Below are 24,671 nucleotides of genomic sequence, written 5' to 3' on the forward strand. Positions count from 1 at the left end.
CTCTCGTTTTTTTTTTTTTTTAAATTTTCCTAAAGGGGAGCAGAGAAGGGGGCAAGTGAGGCTATTTCCTCAAAGGCTGAGTCCTCTCTTCTTAGCGCTACCTCGCTAATGCGGGAAATGGCAAATAGTATAGAAATATATATATATATATATATATATATATATATATATATATATATATATATATATATATATATATATATATACTTGTTCGCCGTTTCCTGCTTAAGCGAGGTAACGCCAGGAACACAGAAAGGAAGGCGTCATTTGCTCATATCCATTCAACTAGCTCTCTCTTTCACACACACACACACAAACACACACACACACACACACACACACACACACACACACACACACACACATACACACACACACACACACACACACACACACATACACACAGTAATCATATTTAGTAATCATACACCTGAATCCAATGAGCCTTTCTTTACACCACGGGGCCGTAGTGGATAGTGTTATAAACAATGACTCTGCACGGGTCAGTCTGGCGTCGGACCCAAATGTGTTCGAATCCTCGGCGTGGTAGTCGGCCCACACACAATCCAGGTGTTCATCCTTCTCTAAAGACCGGTCGATAAATGGGTACCTGGCTTAGGCTGGTGTGTGTGTGTGTGTGTGTGTGTGTGTGTGTGTGTGTGTGTGTGTGTGTGTGTGTGTGACCAATGACATGGTAAATATAAACAAAGGTTAAGAAGCGGGGCAACACAGGTGTAAAACTCTATCTCCATACGTATGAATGGCGATCTCATTTCGTGGCGCAGTGGTTTTAGGGTCGCTGACCATGATTCACGCATGGATTCGTCCAGGTTCGAATCCTGGGTGCTGCAGTCGGACAAAAGCCAATCCCAGCTGTTCATCCTCCCCTAGGGGTCTGTTCCATAAATGGGTACTTGGCTTAAGCTGGGGTTTGTATATGTGCTTACACATGTGAGGTATATATATATATATATATATATATATATATATATATATATATATATATATATATATATATATATATATATATATTAGAGAAAGAGAGAGAGAGAGAGAGAGAGAGAGAGAGAGAGAGAGAGAGAGAGAGAGAGAGAGAGAGAGAGAGAGAGAGAGAGAGAGAGAGAGAGAGAGAGGGTTGAAAGGCAGGGTAACACTTGTGTAAAACTTTGTCCTCGTAACACAGAATTGTAATCACACGGGGAAATTGCAAAACCACCTAAATCCACGAGTGAAAGAGCCAATGGCTTGCTTACTTTTGAGACAGATGGTTTAATAAATTGCACAATACAGACCAATGTCGCTGACGATAGCTTAGTTTGTCTACTATCAGACATGACATTCAGGAGAGCAGATGAATCATTATACAAAGAAAGAGAAAACCCCTTGGTGTGACTCGTACTGGCTTCCTTGGAAGGAGGTTATGCATTAAATATCAACTGGATTTTGGATAACAGTCAGCTACTGGCCTTGAAAATAGAGACGGTGGGCTAGACCGGTATTATACTCTGCCAGACGGCAATTCAGACGTTTTTCTATAGCAGACTGAGAGAGAGAGAGAGAGAGAGAGAGAGAGAGAGAGAGAGAGAGAGAGAGAGAGAGAGAGAGAGAGAGAGAGAGAGAGAGAGAGAGAGAGAGAGAGAGAGAATTACAGTTACAGTTAGTTGCCCAGGTGTATTTTGAAATGTGGAAATGTAACTAATGTCCTGCAAAGCCCAGTTCCTGGGACCACTACTGTTTCTGATCTCGGTAAAAATTTGTTAAAAAAAAAACTCGAATCATCCTCAAATATATCTACAAATGGCATTAAAATCATAAAGGAAATAATGAATAGCTATTCAGGACCACGATGATCTACAAAATGACTCAGACATATGTCAACACTCATTCTTAGTTGTTAATGAAAATTGAAACACAAATGCATAACTAGATGGTCTGAGGAAATACACTTCTGAAGCTGTGGTTAGAGAGGAACCATAACATTGTAACGAATAAGGTTAACAGGCCTAATGGATTACGGTAACGGTCTGATATAAACGTCCTGAATCCTACAAAAGGATCATGAACGACTGCTGAGATATAAGCAGTCTTCTCCAACTAGGAAGATATCTCTTGATTACTTATCACATTCCCAAGAAACCAATTGATAATAAGGAGAAATCTAAACAATAAGCTCAGCACTCCAAACAGAAGTGACTTCCTTTTGAAGGGATGACTTTATTTTGATTTTTATCATATGGCGTCTTTATTTCCCTGCTTTGGAAGTAGCGCAGCCTTGAGAAAGAGCTAAGAAAGGCTGCGCAACCCACCCATCATCATAGAAACTCTCCACGGTCAAACCTATAATAAACTACAATGAACATTGATCGGTTTAACGCGAATCGTGAAGAGAGTAATGTCAGGTACACAGGATAACGAAGTAACTATGGCCCTTAGATGGCACAGAATTCGGCAGTCGCATGCATCTGTTCTACAACCCTGTTAAAGTACCTACTGCAACTTCCAGTATGCCCCTGGTACACCGCTCCTTGATTACTCTACGAATTTCTCCAAATTTGTCCAAACAACTTACGTAGCTGTCAACTCACTCAGCGCACATAGTAATTACCTCTGTATACTTTGCTCTAATCATTCTTCCAGTGCCAAAGACCATATTCAATAATCCCAGTGACACGTTCTTCTCGACCACACCATACATCTTTTTATTTCAAATCTCTCTCCACTTTATGTAACTATATCTTTTAAGTTGCTTATAACAGGAAGTGTCGCTCCTTGGCAACATCTCATTCCACACATCTCGCATCCCATAGGTCACACTATGAGCGCGCGACGCACTATCGCAAACCCCCCCACATGGATCATTTTACTCACAAAACAAGTCTTTTCCCTGCTTTTCACATATGTATACTGACTTCCACAGCTTTTCGCCCCAACTTTGCACTGGCTCCCCCCCAACTTTCCTTCCAGCCATCCGCGGACAGATCCTCCCTAAACATCTCAAAGAAGCAAACAGCTCCTCATCACCCAGTGGCGGCGGAGGAGGATGGCAGCAATAAACTCAATTTCTCATTCAATATCTGCAGGTGATGTAATCAGACACTGTAATGGATCTGATCTCAAATACGAATCGAAGTAATACGTCTCCGCAATGGACATTAAGTGGCATATATAGACTAAAGGGGGGACAGGCTCCCCTCCATCAACGATTCATTGGTAGGGTCTGCCATGAGGCACTAGGCTTTGAGGTTGTCAGTAATATAATATTCATTTTTAGAAAATAAAACGGCGCTACACAAGCGAATTGATGATTGTGTGCTGATGCGACGAGTTTCAATATACATAAAGATAGTAATTATGAAGACAACGATATCAAAGACATCATGAACTTATATAAATAAAGAAAATGTTGGGAAGTCAGGAGGTAGCGTCATCAGGACAAGGTCGGGGCCCCACCTGCTTTGCTCGCCCGCCCGCCCGCCCTTCAGTCCGTCCACCAGCCCGACCTCCCCTCCCGCGCTGTTGCCACGGCTACCCCTCACCCCCACGTTCTTTATACTTCCCTCACAATCTTAATGCGACACAGGATAAGTGATGAATGGCTAAGTATTTCTGAATGTGAATTATTCAGCACCGGCTGGGGTTTCCGTCCTTCCCCCGAGTTTTGAGATACGGTAACGAATTTTCGCTGACAATCGATATTTTTTTTTTCTCGTAATTAACATTAGTAGTTCGAAATGACACAGCATACGTGGCACGCAATATGTTTCTCGCAAATTATACAATGCATGACAAGGAACATCTGCAAGTGGTGGTTGGAGGTAAAGTATTACAGGGGGTTCCTTTAAAAAAATATTTTTAATTTGTGCCACACTCCAACGGAACTCCCTTCCTCTTTTCTACGATTTCCCGTCGTCCTTACATTTTACGATCCACTGTCATAACACGAACTTCGGCCTCAGGAAAAGTCCTCATCAACCACTTCCGCCACAGATTTTTGAATCCGGACGGACGGACGGACGAAAACCTTTCCCCACCCCAAAAAATCACCGAAGACAATAAATGTCTCAGGGACTGATGGCGTAACACCTCCCTCCATCAACCGGTAACCAGGAGGGCTGTTGGCGTGCTCATGAAACCACTGAAGGTCATACTATTCCCATCACGCCTGACTATCAGTGTGGCCTGAGGGACTGACTAATCAACCACAGCATTACCATTCTACACTTGACACAAGCATCATCTGCTTAACGTGAATAATAACAACTTGCGGTGAAACATTCTTCGCCATGCCTTAGCCTAGCTAGACCGGACGCGCTCTCCACCCTCTCATTAGCCCCCCCCCCCCCCCGCGTCTTTCTTCTGCCCTTGATGATAACTTAATGAGGCTTGGGAGCGATGTAAAGCTGTAAGGATGTACTTGAGCAAGAACAACAGAGGCTGAGGATCGTTCATGTTGACGCGTACTGTGCCCAACTCTTCCGCCTGCAGTAGAAGGAGAGAGGGTCTTGTGTTCTTATTCAATGCAGCTGGCACGTAGGTCCTCCCCACCTCGAGTGAAGTTGAGTGACTCGTGGAATTAACTGTTGTCCTCCATCAGTACCCTCCCGCCACACACACACACACACACACACACACACACACTAACCCAAATCTACCCGTACGCTCGCCACACCGTTGACAGTTTCGTTACGCGCAACACTGACGGATCCGAACGACGGTCAGGCGAACATTATGGCGTCATTAACTTATTATGGTATTACGGTAACACTAGAGCCGGTGTGGGGAGCATGTGTGGGTGGCGACTAACGGGACGAGTGATCTCAGTTTCTGTTTACCGTACACCGTAACCAATCTTATATGTAAAAGATTAATAAATTACTTACTAAAATAAAAACTAACAAGAAAAAATTTATACAAAAGTCTTCATTAATCGTCTATCTCGAAAATACTGGTAGTTAATCACTTCAGTAAGAAAAACGAAGCAGGACCTAAAATTCCTTAAATCAATAAAGCTAATATTACGTAGGTGTGATGCTGCAGCTGAAAATATTTCTCCGTTGATAACGTGATGACCAGAGGCTGGTGCAGTTAAAAACATGTCGAATTATTTCGTGAAAAATCACGAATTATAATGAAAACCATACCTTCTATGGTGGGTTGAATGGAGGTCCTGCTGTGGTGGGTCGAGTACAACAGGTCCTGCTGTGGTAGGTCGAGTACAGGTCCTGCTGTGGTAGGTCGAGTACAGGTCCTGTTGTGGTAGGTCGAGTACAGGTCCTGTTGTGGTGGGTCGAGTACAGGTCCTGTTGTGGTAGGTCGAGTACAGGTCCTGTTGTGGTAGGTCGAGTACAGGTCCTGTTGTGGTAGGTCGAGTACAGGTCCTGTAGTGGTAGGTCGAGTACAGGTCCTGCTGTGGTAGGTCGAGTACAGGTCCTGTTGTGGTGGATTGAGCAGTGATTCCTTTAAAGTGGATTGAGTACAGAGGTCCCTAAGTGGAGGGTCGAGTACACAGGCCTGCTACTGTACTGCTGGCCACCATCGTAAACAATACTCGTGTGGGACAATTTTCCTACGTCAAAACCCGTCTTCCCGACGTCTTACGACATCTGGACTTCGACCTTTCACATCGAAGTCATCTATGGCGACAAGACAAGAACCTTCCCCTCCGCTGAGAGGGCCATCATAACTCCAGTACCACTGCGTCCGTACAGTCCAGCAACAATGAACACGTACCATTGGAGAGGAGGTCAGAGCTTCTTCGACTATTATCGTCAGATCGAACCGAAGTCATCCACCTGCCCGCCTCAGGAGCCTGGGTTCCCTTTGTGTGTATGTATGTGTGTGTGTGTGTGTGTGTGTGTGTGTGTGTGTGTGTGTGTGTGTGTGTGTGTCTGTGTGGCGTTTTCATTGTTCTCGCCAAGAACAAGTAACCCTACCCCATCTCCCCCGTGCCTCGAGCCAGGCAAGCAAGCCTCATCGAGCATTTCAAGCAGCGGCGCGGGAACATAACCTCACGTTATCATGTGATGCGGTCTTAGAGTACGGTCGATCGTATAGTGGGGGAATTTCTGAGGTAATGGAAGTCAAGGCGAGGCACACTGGGAGCTACTAACACACACACACACACACACACACACACACACACACACACACACACACACACACGCTTCCTCTTGTAATATACAGTGGAGTTCTTTAAAAAAAGAAAAAGAAAAGGAGAAAACGTAATGTTATCCCCAGGAGAACCTACTCTCAATACGAAACACAAGTCGAAAAGTTTTGAAGCATGAGAGACGAAGCCATCTGACACCTGATACCTTTTATCCACAAAAGTTCTGAATGGTACGTACCGCATTCAGAATACGAGAATGATATTATCCTTCGTGCTTTGAATCACAAAGAAGATGGGGTATGGTGTGAGCAGACTGTTCGACTGTACCTACTCATCCCGTTGATTCAAAACACGTGAAAATCAAAACAAAACAAAAACGAGAGGAAGGTCCTCATTCTCACTGGCTTCTACAGACCTCTACTTCATATGAAAACTGAAGGATGTGTCATAGTAATGCAATCATGTGTACGGAGAAAATTTCAACGAACATGTGACTTCGTAAATGAGGAAATACAACTAGGAAAAGGACACACCAATCTGAGCGCCTTCGTGTATTAACCACATCTTCAGAGGACCTGTGACAGAATCCTCTGAAAATGTGGTAATACACGAAAGTTCTCTGGATTCTCGTGTTTCCTTATGGAGTTTATATATACATATATATATATATATATATATATATATATATATATATATATATATATATATATATATATATATATATATATATATTATCTATGTCAGTAGGACGCATTAGCTTCGTGATGTGGCAACATTTCTGTGATGGTATCTGTGTGGGACATAGTTGTGGTGGATACAAGGGCTTGGTTACTGTCGGTTGTGGTTTAGTGGCAGCGATGTGTACGACCCTTAAGCACGACTTGTACGACACTTCAGTACAACGGTATGAACCTTAAGCCCGACGATACGACCCTTGAGTACGACGGCATGACTCTTAAGCATGACGATACGACCTTTGAATACAACGGTATGACCCTTAAGCATGACGATACGACCCCTGGGTCAGGTCAACGGCAAGGCCATCATACCCAAGGGTCGTACCGTCGTAAACAAAGGTGTATTTCACGGTTTCAAGCACTGAACACTGAACCTTGGAGAATACGTGTGGCTTAGAGCACTCTCTCGCCTCCAGAAGGCGTTGGATGTGTGGAGGAGGCTGCTGTTGCTGCTGCTGCTGCTGCTCTGAAAGGCACGGTGTGAGGCTCTCCCGCTGTCCTGAATTGTGTTACTATAAACCACAAACATGATGGCCGGGATAATGGCCGACATACACGCTACTAAAAGGTTTGCTCGTCCTCTAAAACATGATATCCACGTAGCTCTTAGAGGGAGTTAGGCGCGCGCGCACACACACACACACACACACACACACACACACACACACACACATACCCTGCTCAGCACTGCTCATGCCATCTCTATAAGTACATTAGAGCCACTTAACCAACTCATGTAAAGCACAAAGATGCACTCCACGTAAACTTCGCTACAGATTAAATGCTTTCCTTACATTCTCTGACCTCTACCATTTCGCCTTCATGGGCAAAGGTAGTCTATATATATATATATATATATATATATATATATATATATATATATATATATATATATATATATATTAACCCTGGGGATAGGGGAGAAAGAATACTTCCCACGTATTCCCTGCATGTCGTAGAAGGCGACTAAAAGGGGAGGGAGCGGGTGGCTGGAAATCCTCCCCTCTCGCTTTTTTTTTTTTAATTTTCCAAAAGAGGGAACAGAGAAGGGGGCCAGGTGAGGATATTTCCTCAAAGGCCCAGTCCTCTGTTCTCAACGCTACCTCGCTAATGCGGGAAATCGCGAATAGTATGAAAGAAAAAGAAACATATATATATATATATATATATATATATATATATATATAACAAATGAAGGTAGAAACATTTTCTGAATAAACATACTGTATTTAATACATCGAATGAGTGTGGAGACAACTTTAAGGATAACTTATTGTATTAATTCAACTAATGAGAGGGAGAGAAACGTCTGGGCAAGCTTCGGGTATTAGCACAACTAACAAGAGATGATGAAACTTCTGTACAAACTTCCATTATTAATACGATCAACGAGAATAGAGCTCCGCGTGACACCGAACTTCCGATTCCCTGGCGTGCACTGGGTCACGGCAACACGAAGTCAAAGGTCAGCGAGGATGACCTACTCCCAAATGATCAGTAGCTGAGGACCCGGAAGACTTGACCAACTGTGTCGCTCAGTGGATCACAGTTCATCTATCTGGCCTCTGCTTGACTCTTCTCTCGCCACCCATAGTGACTGTGAATTTAGCGTAGCAATACCGCCCTCCAGGACTCCATTTCCAGCTAAGAGATCTGGTTCTTGTTCTTCTTCCACCTTTTGAAAAAAAAACTAATCATCCCGGGCCCAAGACTCTTCAACACCTTACCTCCTATCACCAGAAACAACGTGGGATGTACAATAGAGAAGTTTAAGGGTGCATTGGACAAGTACCTACAAAGTGTACCATACCAGCCAGCCAGAAGACGAGGGTGGGATGGACCTGAAGGCGACGGTGAGCCGGGCGCCTGAAGGCGAGTGTGAGGTGGGCTTGAAGGCGAAAGTGGGATGGGACAGAAGGCGAGGGAGGGATGAGCTTGAAGGTGAGGGTGGGAAGGGCCAATAGGCGAGGGTGGAATTGGTCAGAAGGCTAAAGTAATCTAAGCATAAAGGCAAGGATGGGTTGGGCCTGAAGACATGGGATTTACGGGCCTGAGGGCTGCAGCTTACAACAGCTTGGTCGACCAGCGACCCAATCCAGCATCCACGTGGGCCCAGCCCTGGCTGTATGGGTGAAGACTTCACAAAGTATTCACTGAGACACTGTCAAACTGAGTTAAAAATCCTGACGACTGTGATCAAATCTCCCCTTACCTTCCTCTCTTCCATCCCTTATATATATGGTTTACTAGTTAGTGTTGCCACCAATGAATCACGCGGGCCCGGGTTCCAATTTTGGTCAGGGTCAATCGCCTCGAAACCAACCCAAGCTGTTCATCCTTCCCTCGGGATTGGTCGATAAATGGGTACTTGGCGTAGGCTAGGATATTTGTAAGTATACGGTATTTGTAAATATAAGTCTCGCGAACTCGAGATGGAACCAGCACATTGTGTGGAGAGATCCACAATTATAGATCATGCATCAAAGTCTTCATGTAAGCCGGGATATTCTTGACATGAAGTACCATCCTCAATGTTTATCTCACAAATGCCACATGTAGGTATATTCCACCTGTTCACGACTTCATACATTACGTGAATAACCTACAAAAGTTACGTTAAGGTGACGTCATTCGTTACCCTCTGGGCCAGTTGTTGCTGTTGTTGCAGAACCGAAATTGCAAGTAATAATGTTGGGGCTGCGCTGCCTGGCTCCCTCGCCTCCCAGGTCATGATGACCGTCCGGAGGTATTGCACAAACCAGTCGTGTCTGGAGGCTACTACACTGACCACATCTTTACCAGCCAGTGTGAGTCTTGTGAGGAATGAAATGGATCAAATGACCCTCACATGACCTCTGACCTATAACCAACACACACACACACACACACACACACACGTGTGTGTGTGTGTGTGTGTGTGTGTGTGTGTGGTATAACCAATCAGCTTGTCTCAGATGAATCAAAGAGGAATTTGGTACTTAATGACCCATATAAACAACCTGGCACTTGATGACCAATATGAAACAATGTGGCAATAAATGAAAACATATAAGCAATGAGGAAACCCGATGACCAACACAGACACACACACACTCACAACCACCTACTTCGACCCTTGCGGTACACGGAGGAGATAAACAGAAGCTGAGCACTGTAATGCCCGGCAACAATAAATATGAGCGTGAGGCTCTGACAGCAGCGGCACGGATGGGAGTGTGTGAGTGATGGAAGCCATGAAGCCCCAGCTGGAATAATAGCTAGTACTCACGCTTGCCCGAACCACCTGCTCCTGCTCCTGGAACATACCTGGGGGAAAAAAGGAGAAAGAAGTGAACATCAGAGAAATGGCATTGTGGCTTATATAGAACATGGATTTCTGAAGGAATCCATAAGAATTGTCTCTCTCTCTCTCTCTCTCTCTCTCTCTCTCTCTCTCTCTCTCTCTCTCTATATATATATATATATATATATATATATATATATATATATATATCCTTGGGGATAGGGGCGAAAGAATACTTCCTACATATTCCCTACGTGTCGTAGAAGGCGACTAAAAGGGGAGGGAGCGGGGGACTGGAAATCTTTCCCTCCAACTCTTAATTTCCCCAAAGAAGGATCAGAGAAGGGGGCGAAGTGAGGATATTCCCTCTAAGGCTCAGTCCTCTGTTCTTAACGCTACCTCGCTAACGCGGTAAATGGCGAATATGTATGAAAAAAATTGAATGAATATTATTCTATTTCTTTCTTTATCATACTTTGTCTTTGTCTCCCGTGTTAGCGAGGTAGCGCAAGGAAACAGACGAAAGAATGGCCCATCCCACCCACATACATATGCAACATACCTATACATTTCAACGTATACATACATATACATACACAGACATATGCATATATACACACGTGCATATTCATACACTCTGCCTTCAGAAAGTGATGTTTATGATCCCTGCTGGCGTACTTCAGCGATGCGAAAGAATGCTGCGCATGACGTCATCAGGAATGTACGCTAAGTGGGGGGGTGATCGTTCCTGGGGAGAGAAAAAATAAAAAATAAAGGAACAACGCGCAGCGCCATTTTAAGAATTCCGAGAGCTACGACCTCTATAGCCACGGGGAGAATCTACGGCTCGAGGGCGGCCCTATCACAAGAAGCACCAAGGGAAGACACAGGAATATTTACGACGGTACGCCCCTCGAAAACTCTGGCGTCCAGCGTTGCTTGAGAGAGAGAGAGAGAGAGAGAGAGAGAGAGAGAGAGAGAGAGAGAGAGAGAGAGAGAGAGAGAGAGAGGTTCTCTCTCTCACACACACACAGGAGTAACACCTCACTGACAGTCACACTGAACAGTAACAGCCCAATTATGGATATGTCTATACGCTGTGGGGATGGGGGGTGGCGGGGGCATCTCCCCCCCTTTGTGTTTACGGCCTGGGACACGCGTTAGGGAGGAGATTGGCTCACTCTTCCTCCTGCACGAGGGTGACAGCGAGCATGGGGAAGACGTATGGCCGGGATGCTAAAGAGGGAGCTCCCGTCAGACAACAGGGAGGGTAAAGGAGAGTAAAAGTTGGTGGACATGTAGCTACGAGATACTTCAAAATATAAACCAGTTCCTAAAAAAAAAAAAAAATCAGTATCACGAAAAAGAAAGAGTAATAATGCACCTGTTGGTCATTAACTATGGTCATTACACATGTAATGGCTTTTAACTGTCGCGTCAATGTTGGCACAACCTTGATGCTTAAATTTAACGAGTGTCCCATAACAATCCAACAACCTGACCTCCCCTGACGGAACAACGGCCGGTCGACACTGTGCCGTAGTATAAATTTCCAGGGGCACCGGCAGGCCACACACTTCCGTCCTCCCTCCTCCGCCACCCTCCGCTGCTGCACCCCCGACCATGCCGGAGGATCCACACTCTTCATGTGGCCAAAACTGTGTCAGTCAATCAATTACTAACAACGTGGAGGAAAATGTAGGCCATGTGAGGTACAGATTCTTTGCTTCCCCTCTGCTGAAGAATTTGTTCTTTGGCTTCCAGATATTGTACATTCCAGGATCTGGAATAATGCTGAGAAAGAATACTACTGCAATACAGAAGAAATAACGCACTCAAGTTATTGACCACAACGCACTCAGCCTACTGACCACCTGGGACCACTTGTGTTCTCTCGTACCACACCCACAACGCACTCAAGAGGGTACGAACTACTCACAACGCAATCACTTTTCTCAGAAGGCTATAAACACACTCACACAACTTACTTATTTAACTAGAGACTAATGTGCCACTGCATTCAAAACACTCTCATACTCCGGTTATCTTTTTCATCTACATCACATAATCAGGTGACCTAACGTGCACTTACCACACACTCAGGTGAACACAAATTGCCCAGATACTTCTTAACTGACTTTCAGCACACACACACACACACACACACACACACACACACACACACACACACGCGCGCGCGCGCGCGCGCGCACTTACATGACCACTGGAACTCTCAACAACACACTCAAGTGATCATAAACATGCACGGTGGCGTACCAGGCCAAAGAATGTGTCATGGTAATGATTGCTCTCATTCAGCACAGGTGCATTTACCTTCTGCAGCAGAAGGCTCCCTTAGCACAGCTGCTGCGAGTCATACAGCTAAGGGTCCCCTTGACACAGCTGTTGCACGTCATGCAGCCTGAGAAAAACATGCAGTGCCCTTACAGCTCGTGCATGTCATGCAGTTATAAACGCACTTATGCTACCTGCAAGGAATTCACAGTCATAATCCGTGCATCATGTATGTGCTGGCTTATGGAAAAATTCCAGGACGTTTTATTCATAGATGACTAATAGCAAGCTTCTACACTGAATAGAAATTAATGGAGTTATGCATATCTTTAACCCTTGCCTTCTTGCCCCAAGGATCTCCTTCAATGGGGCTCCTACATGCCAAGATGATGGGCGCGTCCACCACACGTGGTGGTGATGCATGTGTATGTCTATTGGGTAAATAAAAGACATCTGAGGAATCATATGTGTTTAGCGTCGTCATTTTTGGAAGCTGCATCTTGGTTATGAGGGGGGAGGGGAATAGGGGGAAGCGGGGGGGGGGGGCGAAGCAAGAGGGGGGTGTCTTGTGATATGTTCAATCGGCATTCCTAATTTTGGAGAGACATGCGGTGTCTAGAACACGAACTAAAAACGGTAACCCGCATGTGTCTAGGGAGTGTACTTTCATACGTGTTTAATGGATGGTGGAGTGGCGATTAAGACTGGCGTGGGAGGGCAGTTGTTTGTTGCTTGTTTGGTCATTTCGGTGTGTAAATGTTTTGTCCATGTAGTGGTATTTGTTGGGAGGGAAGGAAGACCCATAAGTATGGCTTGGTGAAGTAGGTGCAAGGTTTTTTATATGAACTTGGGGACTTGTGGTTCGTCGTGGAGTTGATGGGATGGTTCGAATCCTGGACGAAGCAACGATCAAAATCAATGGCTGGTGTGAGTGACGCCGGTAGAGTAACTTTCCTGCACAAGTTGCGCGGGGAGGCGACACCAAGACACGAACACGCTCATGGAACAGGTTGTGAACAGGTGTTTCTGAGTGGTTGTGGCGGAGAGAGAGAGAGAGAGAGAGAGAGAGAGAGAGAGAGAGAGAGAGAGAGAGAGAGAGAGAGAGAGAGAGAGAGAGAGAGATAGAGAGAGAGAGAGAGAGACAGAGAGAGAGAGAGAGAGAGAGAGACGGTTGTTGGGAAAGCCGATGGCTGGGAATGACTTAGAGAGGAACCTTTTTTCCCCCCACATTCCTCAGTGCTCCAGAGCCTGATGATTTCTTGAAGAGGATATCTACGAGTCTTATAAACAGCAGTGTTACTCTGAGTCGTGGAGAATGTTGTAACACTGATACTCATATCAACAGATATACTGAATTAGGAAACAGAAATTCTTTAAAAAAAAATTCTTGATGCAGATGTTAAAGTGATTATTTCAACAACTGCTTTCAAGTTTTTCTTTCTCGAGAGAGTTTTGCATAAGAGTCAGAAGAAATGAAAAAGAGAGGTACAGTCTGGCCTGAAGACATACTATCTGTCCTAAAAAAACATAAAGAGGGTAGTAACAAGCACACACACACACACACACACACACACGCATGGTTGGAATGGTCTGCGGAGACTTACAAAAACTTAAAAGTCTTAATGATGCTACAAATAGCACAAGAGACGGCGCACCACCAATGGAAAATCTCTCTCTCCCCGTAATGGACGAATGAGTAATTAATCACACACAAGCTGAGGCTTCGAGTGGTGTTCCTATACTAATACTCACATGTCAAGAGTAAATAAAGACATACATAATTTATATAAAGCCTGATGTATATTGTATATAAACGCAAGTAAAGCACTCACACGGTCGTCACCAGCATCTGGGAAAGTAACAGACAACAGCAAGGGTGTGACCACCGTTTGACATGTTCCACTGGCTAGCTCTGTGGCTGCTCGGCTGGATGGCTGAGTGAATGGATGGATGGTTTGCTGAGTAAATGGATGGCTGGTTGAGTGGATGGTTGTGTGGGCGTCGGCCTGATAGCTTTTAGTGTAATCACTTCATTTCCAGTCCACTGGCTCTCTGGCGTGGGCAAGACATTACAGAGGCACTGGGCCAAACTTGAGGAGTGTGAGGTGATGTACAAATATATGGTTACTTTGAGGCAAGAGACAAGGGAGCGCTGATGACTCCCCCTCTCAGAGACGGGCTAAAAGCGCCCTTTGTCATCAAATGCACAACCACACGTAAATTCCTTCCCGAATCATGGCACACATGCATGGACGACGGAGTGATTCATGATTCAAGTAACAGAGGTGGGTTGGTGGGCCGGTGGGCTGGCTGATTGGCTGGTTGAGGACGCGTGATTGCTACATATCACAACCACAGGGAAATTATAGTCTGTTCTGGGACACTACGAGCCGAGACCTCCACAAAAAGTCCCGAACCAGCATTATGAATCACTTTGTCGAATACTTAAGTTCTGTGGAGTGGTGTGTGTGTGTGTGTGTGTGTGTGTGTGTGGTGGGTAATGGAGTGTTGGTGGTGGTTCATGGAATGTGGAGGGGCAAGTCATTGCTATAGAGAAGGGAGAATGAGGGAGAGTGGGTAGTAATGACAGAAGGAGAAGCCGAGAGGAGTACTAAGAGGAACAAATGAAACAAGAAATGAAGCAACTGAATAATCAGTGAGCGGAACAAATGGAACAGTGAATGAAACAGTTGAATCAGTTAGTGGAGACAAATGGAACAAAGAATAGAACAGTTGAATCAATGACTGGAACAAATGAAACAAGGAATGGAAAGATTGAATCAATGAGCGGAACAAACGAATCAACAAGGATGGAACGGTTGAATCAATGAGTTCAACAAATGAAACAAGGAATGGAACGGTGGAATTATATACATGATAGCAGAAAGCTTGGTAGGTATTCTCAACAGTAAAATGACTTTTCCATTCAAAGATAAATGAATTACAAGAAAGTACACAGATTACTAAGTATCAAAAACAATACACTGTGGCTTCCCACTATCATGGCCCACATACATACCTCAAGGTTCAACTCTTCAGCTTTATGTAGCAGCATTTCCTCCCCTTCCCCACTCTATCACTACACGAGGGAATAATACTAAGCCAGCGTAACAATCTTGCTCGGTGTTCGATACCCACTCATACTAGGTGTCGTCGTCTTGGACAGAGGTTCCACGAACTGTTCCCCCTCTGTCATACTGCGGTACATTTTTTTTCTTTTTTTTTTTTCTTGCTCCTAAACATGCTTTTCGATCGATATCAATTAACTATCTGGCTCACTCGACGAAGCTCCCAGCCACGATGCTACTACGGAGCGTCGCATTATCATAAACAACGCGAAGATATGACGGGTTTAAGACATCAAAGAAAATGAAAACACGTTTAAATCCCTCGCCACGACGAGGAAGTTTAATGATGCCTGAGAGAGAGAGAGAAGTTTATTCCTTCAAATTTTTTCCCCATTCTCTATACAGACTCGAATTTTTCTTCCTCTCTGTGAGGTCTGAAAGAACAGGCCAATCAGCGCAGGGGACGGAGATGGAAGAAGTGGGGGAGGTGGTGGTGACTGCATTGTTAATGTGTGGAGAAAAAACACATCTTTTCCTTATACATCTAATGTCCTTTCCAGCCTTGGAAAAAAGTAATGACTGATATTCATGGAACGACACAAACCTTCCTCTTTCATCAAGGAAATTAAACTAGCGACATGAAAGGCAGTTGGATATGTGCGAAACAGTCGCTATTTCCCCTCTAAGATGAATTATACACCTTGGAATGATTCACCATCGTTGAAAGTGTGAGACTCTGCCAATATTATACTGCTCTCGATTGCCAGGTGCGTCTGGTTTCATTTTAAAATTCAACATCTTGAGCACGACGGTACGACTCTTGAGCACGAAGGTACGACTCTTGAGCACGACGGTACGACTCTTGAGCACGACGGTGCGACTCTTGAGCAAGATGGTACGACCCTTGAGCACGACGGCGCGACCCTTGGGAATGATGGTCTAGCCTTCGACACGAACCTTTAAGGTCAGGTCAGATACTGGGCCAACAAACCTAAGGGTCGTCCCGCATCGTCGTGCTCAAGAGGTTGTACCGTCGTGTTCAAAACAATCAACGTAAGAAGAAAAAAAAATGATCTAAACAGGTTTAATCATGGTATTGTTTGTCGTGAGATAGGCTAAGCTGGTGAGACCTGCCTGCCCAGCGTCAGTCCACCATTAGACCTAACTCCTCAACGCCCCTTACATAGCTGATGCAAAAGGCTGAAGAAAAAATGCCCAGATTATTAATGACCCTCTGGTATTTCTCTTACTACCACAGGAGGATTATCTACCCTCTCTAACCTCTATCTCCCAGGACCTCACACCAGGCGCCTCACATGCCCTCGATTCAGCTCAGTGACAACACGTCGCCCCCCCATATAGCACATCGATCATATTCATTCTATCCTATACACGCCTCTCGTCTTCCAGTATGTTTCCTCGTCCTTGGACTACGTCCAGCGTGTGGGCTGGCTCTGGTTAAGCCATTATGACACGTCAGGTACGCACTGTGATGTAAAGGGAAGTGTGTGTGTTGCATGACCCTACCCTGAGTGTATGTTGTACTTCCAGATGATCAACTTTATATGAGGCATATTTTACAAACTGTCTCCAAGTCAAAGATCTTAAGACAACATATACAAATAGATCATTAGTGTCTTGTACGTAGCGTGTAAATTATATCATCTACATCAACAATATCATTTCTGAGCGTTAAGTATAGGAAACATTATATGATGTGAACTAGCTTTACTTAGTGATGATCGCTGATCACAACCCAACTAAGAAGTCTCATGCCTGTGCTCGGCTCGTATGTCAGATGTTGATAATACTATCTCACATGTGTTTACAATAGGGAACCCAGTCTTACGGGAGTACAAGTGAGTTCTCCCACCTGAACAAATTAAATTAAAGACATATTTCGTTCGCTGAGACGCGAAAAAAAGGAAAACATCAATATTCAACAAGAAACTGACCTGATATGTATGTACGATATATATATATATATATATATATATATATATATATATATATATATATATATATATATATATATATATATATATATATATATAATCAGAGGATCACAATACGAATGTTCATGTGTGGGAGCATACCCCGTGGCAACGTGTTGCGGCTACCGTCCGTGCTTTAAACATGGAGTAAGAGGCTTCCTGGAGGCCAAATTCTCATCCGGAGGGACCCCGCCGTCGTCCAACACACACACACACACACACACACACACACACACACACACACACACACACCTCTCTCTCTCTCTCTCTCTCTCTCTCTCTCTCTCTCTCTCTCTCTCTCTCTCTCGCTACTTTGCCGTCAAGAGCTCGAGAATCGTCCCGTTGGTCCTCTTAATCCAGAGTCATTTCTTTCTGGAAAGACCTTTTCTGGAGCAGGATCATCTCCTAGCAGTTATCTTAGGATCACCTCCTAGCCACCACTTAAGATCACCTCCTAGCCACCATCTTAGGATCACCTCCTAGCCACCATCTTAGGATATCACCTCCTAGCCACCATCGTGTCACGTAAAGTCCCAGACTCTACACCTAAGGCTACTGGAACGATTACAAGTGGATGGATTCTCCCGACCCATTCTTAGGATCAATGTGGAGCCGCTCTAGTACACATGTAAGGTAAGGACAAGCATTACCTCAAGATTCTATAGTGACAATTTGAAGTAAATAAAGTCGGGTCATTTCCTCGAATCGAACTTCACTATTTACGACCCTCTTTCCGTTCGACTGGAAGCTTCAAAGACGTGAAGACAATATGAGTTTTGATTCTTCGTCTTTTATACCATCCTCACCAGAGGCGTCGTTGGATGGGTCTTACCCTACTTCATCGTGGGGCTAGACCCACCATTCACCGCCACCGTACGTCATGCACCTCTTCAACGAGCGAACTTAATCATATGTTCTGATGCCCTCTGCCTCACGCGTAGCCAGAGGAGACATCATCATCATCATCATCATCGTCATCATCATCATCATCATCATCATCCAGCGTCTCTCAAAGCCTCTGAGTTTTGATCCTGGTGTGAGGAACCCATAATCCACGATGACCTTCCTTCGTTCTGTGATTCAAGAACTACCAGCAACACCCAACCACCAAGGTTCCAAAGCTGGGTTTCGCGTGAATCACTGAGGAAAGGCGAAGTAAAAATAAAACTGAAAATTGACTCTACACACGCAAGAGGATTCATTACCCGTTCCAGTCTTAAGTACCGAGAGGTTTTAAGGCAAGTACGGAGTTCTACCTCGTCCTGGAAGTCAATAACCGACCCTTGAAGTACTTTCCAGAGTTCTTATTGGCCAAAGTAAAAGACAGAGACCATGTCCATAATGTTTCATAAAATCCCGGGAACAGTAACATTTTACAGTTTCTCGTTACCAACGACATCCAAAACACCGTCCGGATCTGCATATACTGGAAGCTAATTCAGCTGGAATACGAAAGTAGGAGGACATGGAGTGCACAATCCAGCTAGACGCTGACGTCTGTTTTGGGTATTATTCAGAGCGCCAAATTGACAAACGACGGTTATGAATCCTATGCCAGCAAGAGATGAGCGCGTAAAATCCCTTCATAAGTGATGCAGTCCGATTGGATCCCACTCGCTTGCTTTCCAGGTACGGCTTACGAGGTTGCCTGTTCCATGGAGAGAGGGACTTTATCACATGCGGACAATATGGTGGTGGACACAGCCATATGAAAACCCCCGGATACAAGACATTCTACTTCCATAAGATGCCTTCGAACAAGATGAGCTCTCCTGCCTGCTTTCCTTTTTTCTTCTTTATCAATTTTAACAGTTTTTTCTTCGTCTGAGAGGAGTGAGGCAGCTTTGTCTGTTAGCAAGAGAGAGAAGTCAGAACCAGTAGAAGAGAAGAGAACGTTCATTCGAAGGAAGAGTCATCCACTTCAGGTAATAGGCCTATAGGGAGTCTATCATTATTCATAAAATGTCTACAGCTAAATGTTCCTCCGTTTGAGAGGCAGAGTCAGTTTGAACTGCTTCACTGTTCCACAAGGAGGAACGGAGGGTCGTCTAAAGGCGAATGATAATTACCAGAACTAAACCCACAGCTGAAATGGTTTTCCACACCGCATTGTCTGTGATCCATTCCCTTCACTAAAATCACTCTACCCTACGCTGTCCTCAGACAGGGATACTGAGGCTAAATATGTGAATAAAAATCTAGTCTTATCATCACTAATGCTCCAATGTTCTGATAATCATAATGATAAACTACGAATGATCTGTTCTTCATGAGTTTCCTTTTCTTCGAGCGAAGTAGTGTCAGGGATCTGGATGCAATATAGCCTTCCAGACGCTTAGCACAGTATTCATACTCAGTGAGCAAGTTCTGTCGGGGAGATGGCATTTCATGGAAGCATTATAATCAGTAAGCAGCGTCCCCTGGAGTCTACTCAGACCATCAGCTGTAGATCAACCACACGAGGAGTTATCGTTACGATACCTTCTCCCTTCCTCGAGCAGCAGAGCTGTGGAATCTTATTCCTACTATCATCTTTCCCTCTTCCTATGACCCTTCTACCTGCTGGATCTCTGTGATTACTTTTCATCATTCTTTTTCGCTTACTCTTTTTCACCAGAGATGGAACTGATTGGGGCATGTCTTGCCCTGGCCAAGTCGGCCGCTATGACAAAAAAAAGATGGTGGGGACCACTTGGCACTGTGCGTTTCAAGTGGGTCGGTCAGACGGCCAGCAGAAGAGGCTAGGCAGGATTGTCAGACGGCCAGCAGGAGAGGCTAGAGAGGCTCGAACCGTCACCTCACCAACCGTGGACAGGAACCAAGGTAACCACAACACAAGGAGACAGTAATCTCACGCCAGACCAACTCCCCTAATGGTTCAGTGTCATTAAAGATGACATGTTGTTTAATCCGAGCAAAAAAGACGTTGAGAGGAATCCAACACACGTCTTCAATGTTCCTCTCTCTCTCTCTCTCTCTCTCTCTCTCTCTCTCTCTCTCTCTCTCTCTCTCTCTCTCTCTCTCTCCCTCACCCGTCTGCCGTAAAATGATCCTCGACAGATACAAAGACAAGGATTCCCCCGAAGTTTCTTTGAGTTATTGCTACTCTTGAGCCTCAGGAACAACGACTCCTATTTTCTAAATCCCAGTAAGGCCCACTATAGCTTCCCAGAGATTCTGTAACACCACTTTCCTTAATAAAACCTCTATCCTTGTCTAGGGCCATTGGAAGACCAGCACTGCTGGCACAGCTTCTGTAAGACTAGCAACGCTGCCCATAGCTTCTGTATGACCAGCACTGCTGACCATAACTTCTGGAAGACCAGCATTACTGTAAATAGCTCCAGTAAGACCACCAATCCTGCCTGGAACTTTATCAAGGCTGTTACTACCACAGACAAGAAGCCACAGTGAGGCATCTACCTCACTGGTAAGTTCCAGTGGAGGTATGGACGTTGCTCGGAGCCTTGGTAAGGCCTCTCATACTTCTTAGAACCAGAACAAACCAGCAGAATTACCTGGAACGTCAAGTGAAAACCTCACTACAACCGACCCTACTTTCTAAGAGTCTTATAGTCGCTACCACGATTACAATGAGCTTCAGGAAGATCCCTACCGGGTTCTAAAGCCTTATGGAGGACCTCCATTGATACCAGAAGCAGTATCAACTCCATCGCTGTTATCTAAGAGCCCACTTTATGTCCAATCTCCCTCCTAGAGCCTCAGAAAGTCTCCAACCGCTTTTCTAGATCATCCCTTAGGTATGAGGAGCCTGGAGGTAATAGCCTCATCCACCGCTGCTGCTGCTGCTGCTGTAGACGCCGCCGCCGGCCGCGGGTGAAGGAGGCCGGTCATTGATCCAGCAGCCACTTACCAGGTGGTGGGGTACACGAGGATGCTCGCAGGGGATAAGATGAATGCTGATGATTCTCGCGTTTGAAGGGTAAGTGCTGTTTCCATGGGTCTGGAACATGAAGAAGCAGGGAAGTCTTGCAGGATGGGACAAACGGGGTATGGAGAGTAAACTTGATGCGCTTGTGGTTGGAGGTGCTGTGACAACTGAATCCCCATCACCGTCTTCAGTGCTGGAATGGACAAAGATTCTTCAACACTGGAGGTGGTTAAGGTTTTCTACTGGTGGGGGCTGCTGTGATTTGCCGCTGTAGGAGAGTGGCTATGATTCGCACCAGTACTGGGAGTGGCTGTGAGTCAGAGGTTCTGGAAAGCGTCAACGTTCATCGGTTCTGGAAGGAAAGGTTAAGGTTCAACACTCCTGGAAATAGATATGCTTACCAGAGTGGTAAAGGCCGTGGATTTGTCAGTTCTGGATGAAGCTATGACAGCTAACAGTGGAGCTGGCTAAGATTCTTTATTAGCGGGAGGAAGCAAACATTCACCAATCCTGGAAGCAAGATATATGTACCAACAGGAGATACGAGTGTGGCTAACTAGAACTGGATCTGGCTAGGACCCCATCAGTTCTGGTGATGCCAAAGACTCGGGAGGTTGTCTGGATAAACACACGCTGTGAAAATTGTCCTGCAGGAGCCTTCTCCTGGAGGCCTTACAGCTTTGGTTCATATCTCAACTGTCACTGCCGCCGTTAGGGAAGTGGGGAAAAAGGCCTAAATGAGAGGTGTAGAACTGGTCCTATCCTGGAACTGTCAGTTCCTCAAACGACTCGTCAGTCACAAAAATCACATCCGTGTTGAGAACACGCTGAAAGGCAGAATCCAGAGCAAGTTGACGTCCGCCTTCTCACACCATCACTAAACCGGCTCACAAGAAGTTCCTAGATCTAAACACATTGATCACGTACCTCACGAAGACGTGACTGAGTCCCTTCCCCGTCAAGACCACGTCACTGGCGAGGCTGCACAGATTGCTTGGGGGAGGAGGTTGGGGGGATGTTTTCTCGTTCTGTGACTGGTTAAAAGGAATTCGTCAAGCATAAGTTTTATCATGAGGGATTGGGCAATAAAACGCCGTGGGATGACGAGGAATTTTTGACTTACTTTTTCTTTTCTTTTTCCTTTTTACTGATTTTACGCAGAAGTTTACCTCTTGAAAGGAACGGTACGACCCTGTAGCACGATGATACGACCTTTGGGAATTACGGTACGACTCTTGAACACGACGGTACTACTTGAGCACGACAGTACGATCCATGATCACGACAGTACTACCTTCGAGCACGACGGTGTACGACCGCCGCTGGATACAATGGTTTAGTCTTAAGGGCCAGGTCACAGAGGAGGTCAGTCGTGCTCAAGGGTTGTTCTGTCCTGCTAATGGGTCGTCCCAAAGTAATTACAACAACAACAACAAAAAATATTCAGACGAAGGTCTGTGTCTGGAGTTCGCTCTTGAAAAATATAATGAAACCAAGACGACTGGACCACTGAGGGGAGGTTCTCGTGGACGGCAATGGAGTCAGACGTGGTCGGGCGCCCTCACAGACACAATAAGGCCCAGGACACGTCTATCTGAGGCAAGCTCGACAATGGTTACATTCATCACGACCATCCTCCAGGTCGTCTCACCGATTCCGTCACCGACTGAAAGTGTTCCAAAGATCAGGCCTGGACTGATTACTTTTAGGGACCACTAAAAGGAAAATCTGTCACTCTTTTACGAGTGTAATCCGGTTAAAAGTTTAAAACTAGTTTGACAGGGATAAAAAGTGGGTGTTATTTTTTTTTCTTTTTTTTTCGTTAAGCGGCCACTATAGTGTCAGTCACTCCTCTTTGCAGTGTAGCGCTTGACAATCATTATAAGTTTTTATCGTTTGTTCCCACACACTCTTGTATGATCTGGGTAACAAGAATTCGTTTCTCGAGACATTCAATCTCTCTGTTGGCAACAGACAGTCTGAGTCTGGTGATACAGACACATCTTTGTCTGCGACATTCTACCCTAAACAGTTTATGCATCTAAAAGGGTTTTAAGATTATCATGACTTTGAACCACAGTACAGATACAATGTAAATACACCTCGTCCCTTCCTTATCGTAAATCTATGTTTACAAGAACATACACTATTCCTTTGATCTCATGGTATCTTAGAAAGCTACGTACCATTACTTCACTCAGGGTTCAAGCCGACCTGAAAAGTTGCGCGTCCAAAAAAAACAGGAGAGAGAGAGAGAGAGAGAGAGAGAGAGAGAGAGAGAGAGAGAGAGAGAGAGAGAGAGAGAGAGAGAGAGAGAGAGAGAGAGAGAGAGAGAGAGAGAGAGAGAGAGAGAGAGAGAGAGAGAGAGAGAGAGAGAGAGAGAGAGAGAGAGAGAGAGAGAGAGAGAGAGAGAGAGAGAGTTTGTGCTTCGCATACAACGAGCTGCCTTTCCCCAGACTTCGGTCACACACACACACACACACACACACACACACACACACACACACACACATACAGGCAGGGGAGTAGTCCCACATCAGTTACTATACTCCCCAGGGGGCCGGGGTGAAGGAACGGGAGGTAAACTACACAGTTGCTGTACAAAACACCAACATTTATTCCACTTTTTGAAGACAGAATATATATATATATATATATATATATATATATATATATATATATATATATATATATATATACATATATATATATATATATATATATATATATATATATATATATATGAAAAAAGAGGAGGTATCAATATGTAAATATTTTTGTTTTTCAGTCTTCCACTGCGTAACAAATGCATACAAACATACATTCCTGTAAACTGTTGCACAACATTTAAATACAGGATGCTGTAGTAACGTTATGGATGAAATACTTATCATACCGAAGTCTGTCAGCTCTATAAATGGACAATGGAAAACGGCAGAAGGAATACCAACACACAGGATTTGTAGTCACGGGTCCTTATCATTTTTTTTTGAGCAGTGGCATTTTACAATCGTGATTAAAGGGAATAATCGCTGAGTGGAGGTTGGACACTATACCTTTCATATGATTTTCTCCTACATATAATTTGATGCATCTTTCCCCCTTTGCGTTCCAGAAAACAAGGTTGGAGTAATCTAATCATTATTTTTCAGCCGTGCTTAATATTCTTTTCTATTACTGACTAGCGTAAGTGTAGGATGTGAAAGATCTTTGCTGCTGCAAAGTTTCTACCTTGCCACCTTCTCATATTGAAGGATAATAATGTTAGCACACAACACTCTAGTGTGGAGAGC

This window comes from Panulirus ornatus, chromosome 1 (genome assembly GCF_036320965.1).
Source record: "Panulirus ornatus isolate Po-2019 chromosome 1, ASM3632096v1, whole genome shotgun sequence".
NCBI lineage: Eukaryota > Metazoa > Arthropoda > Malacostraca > Decapoda > Palinuridae > Panulirus > Panulirus ornatus.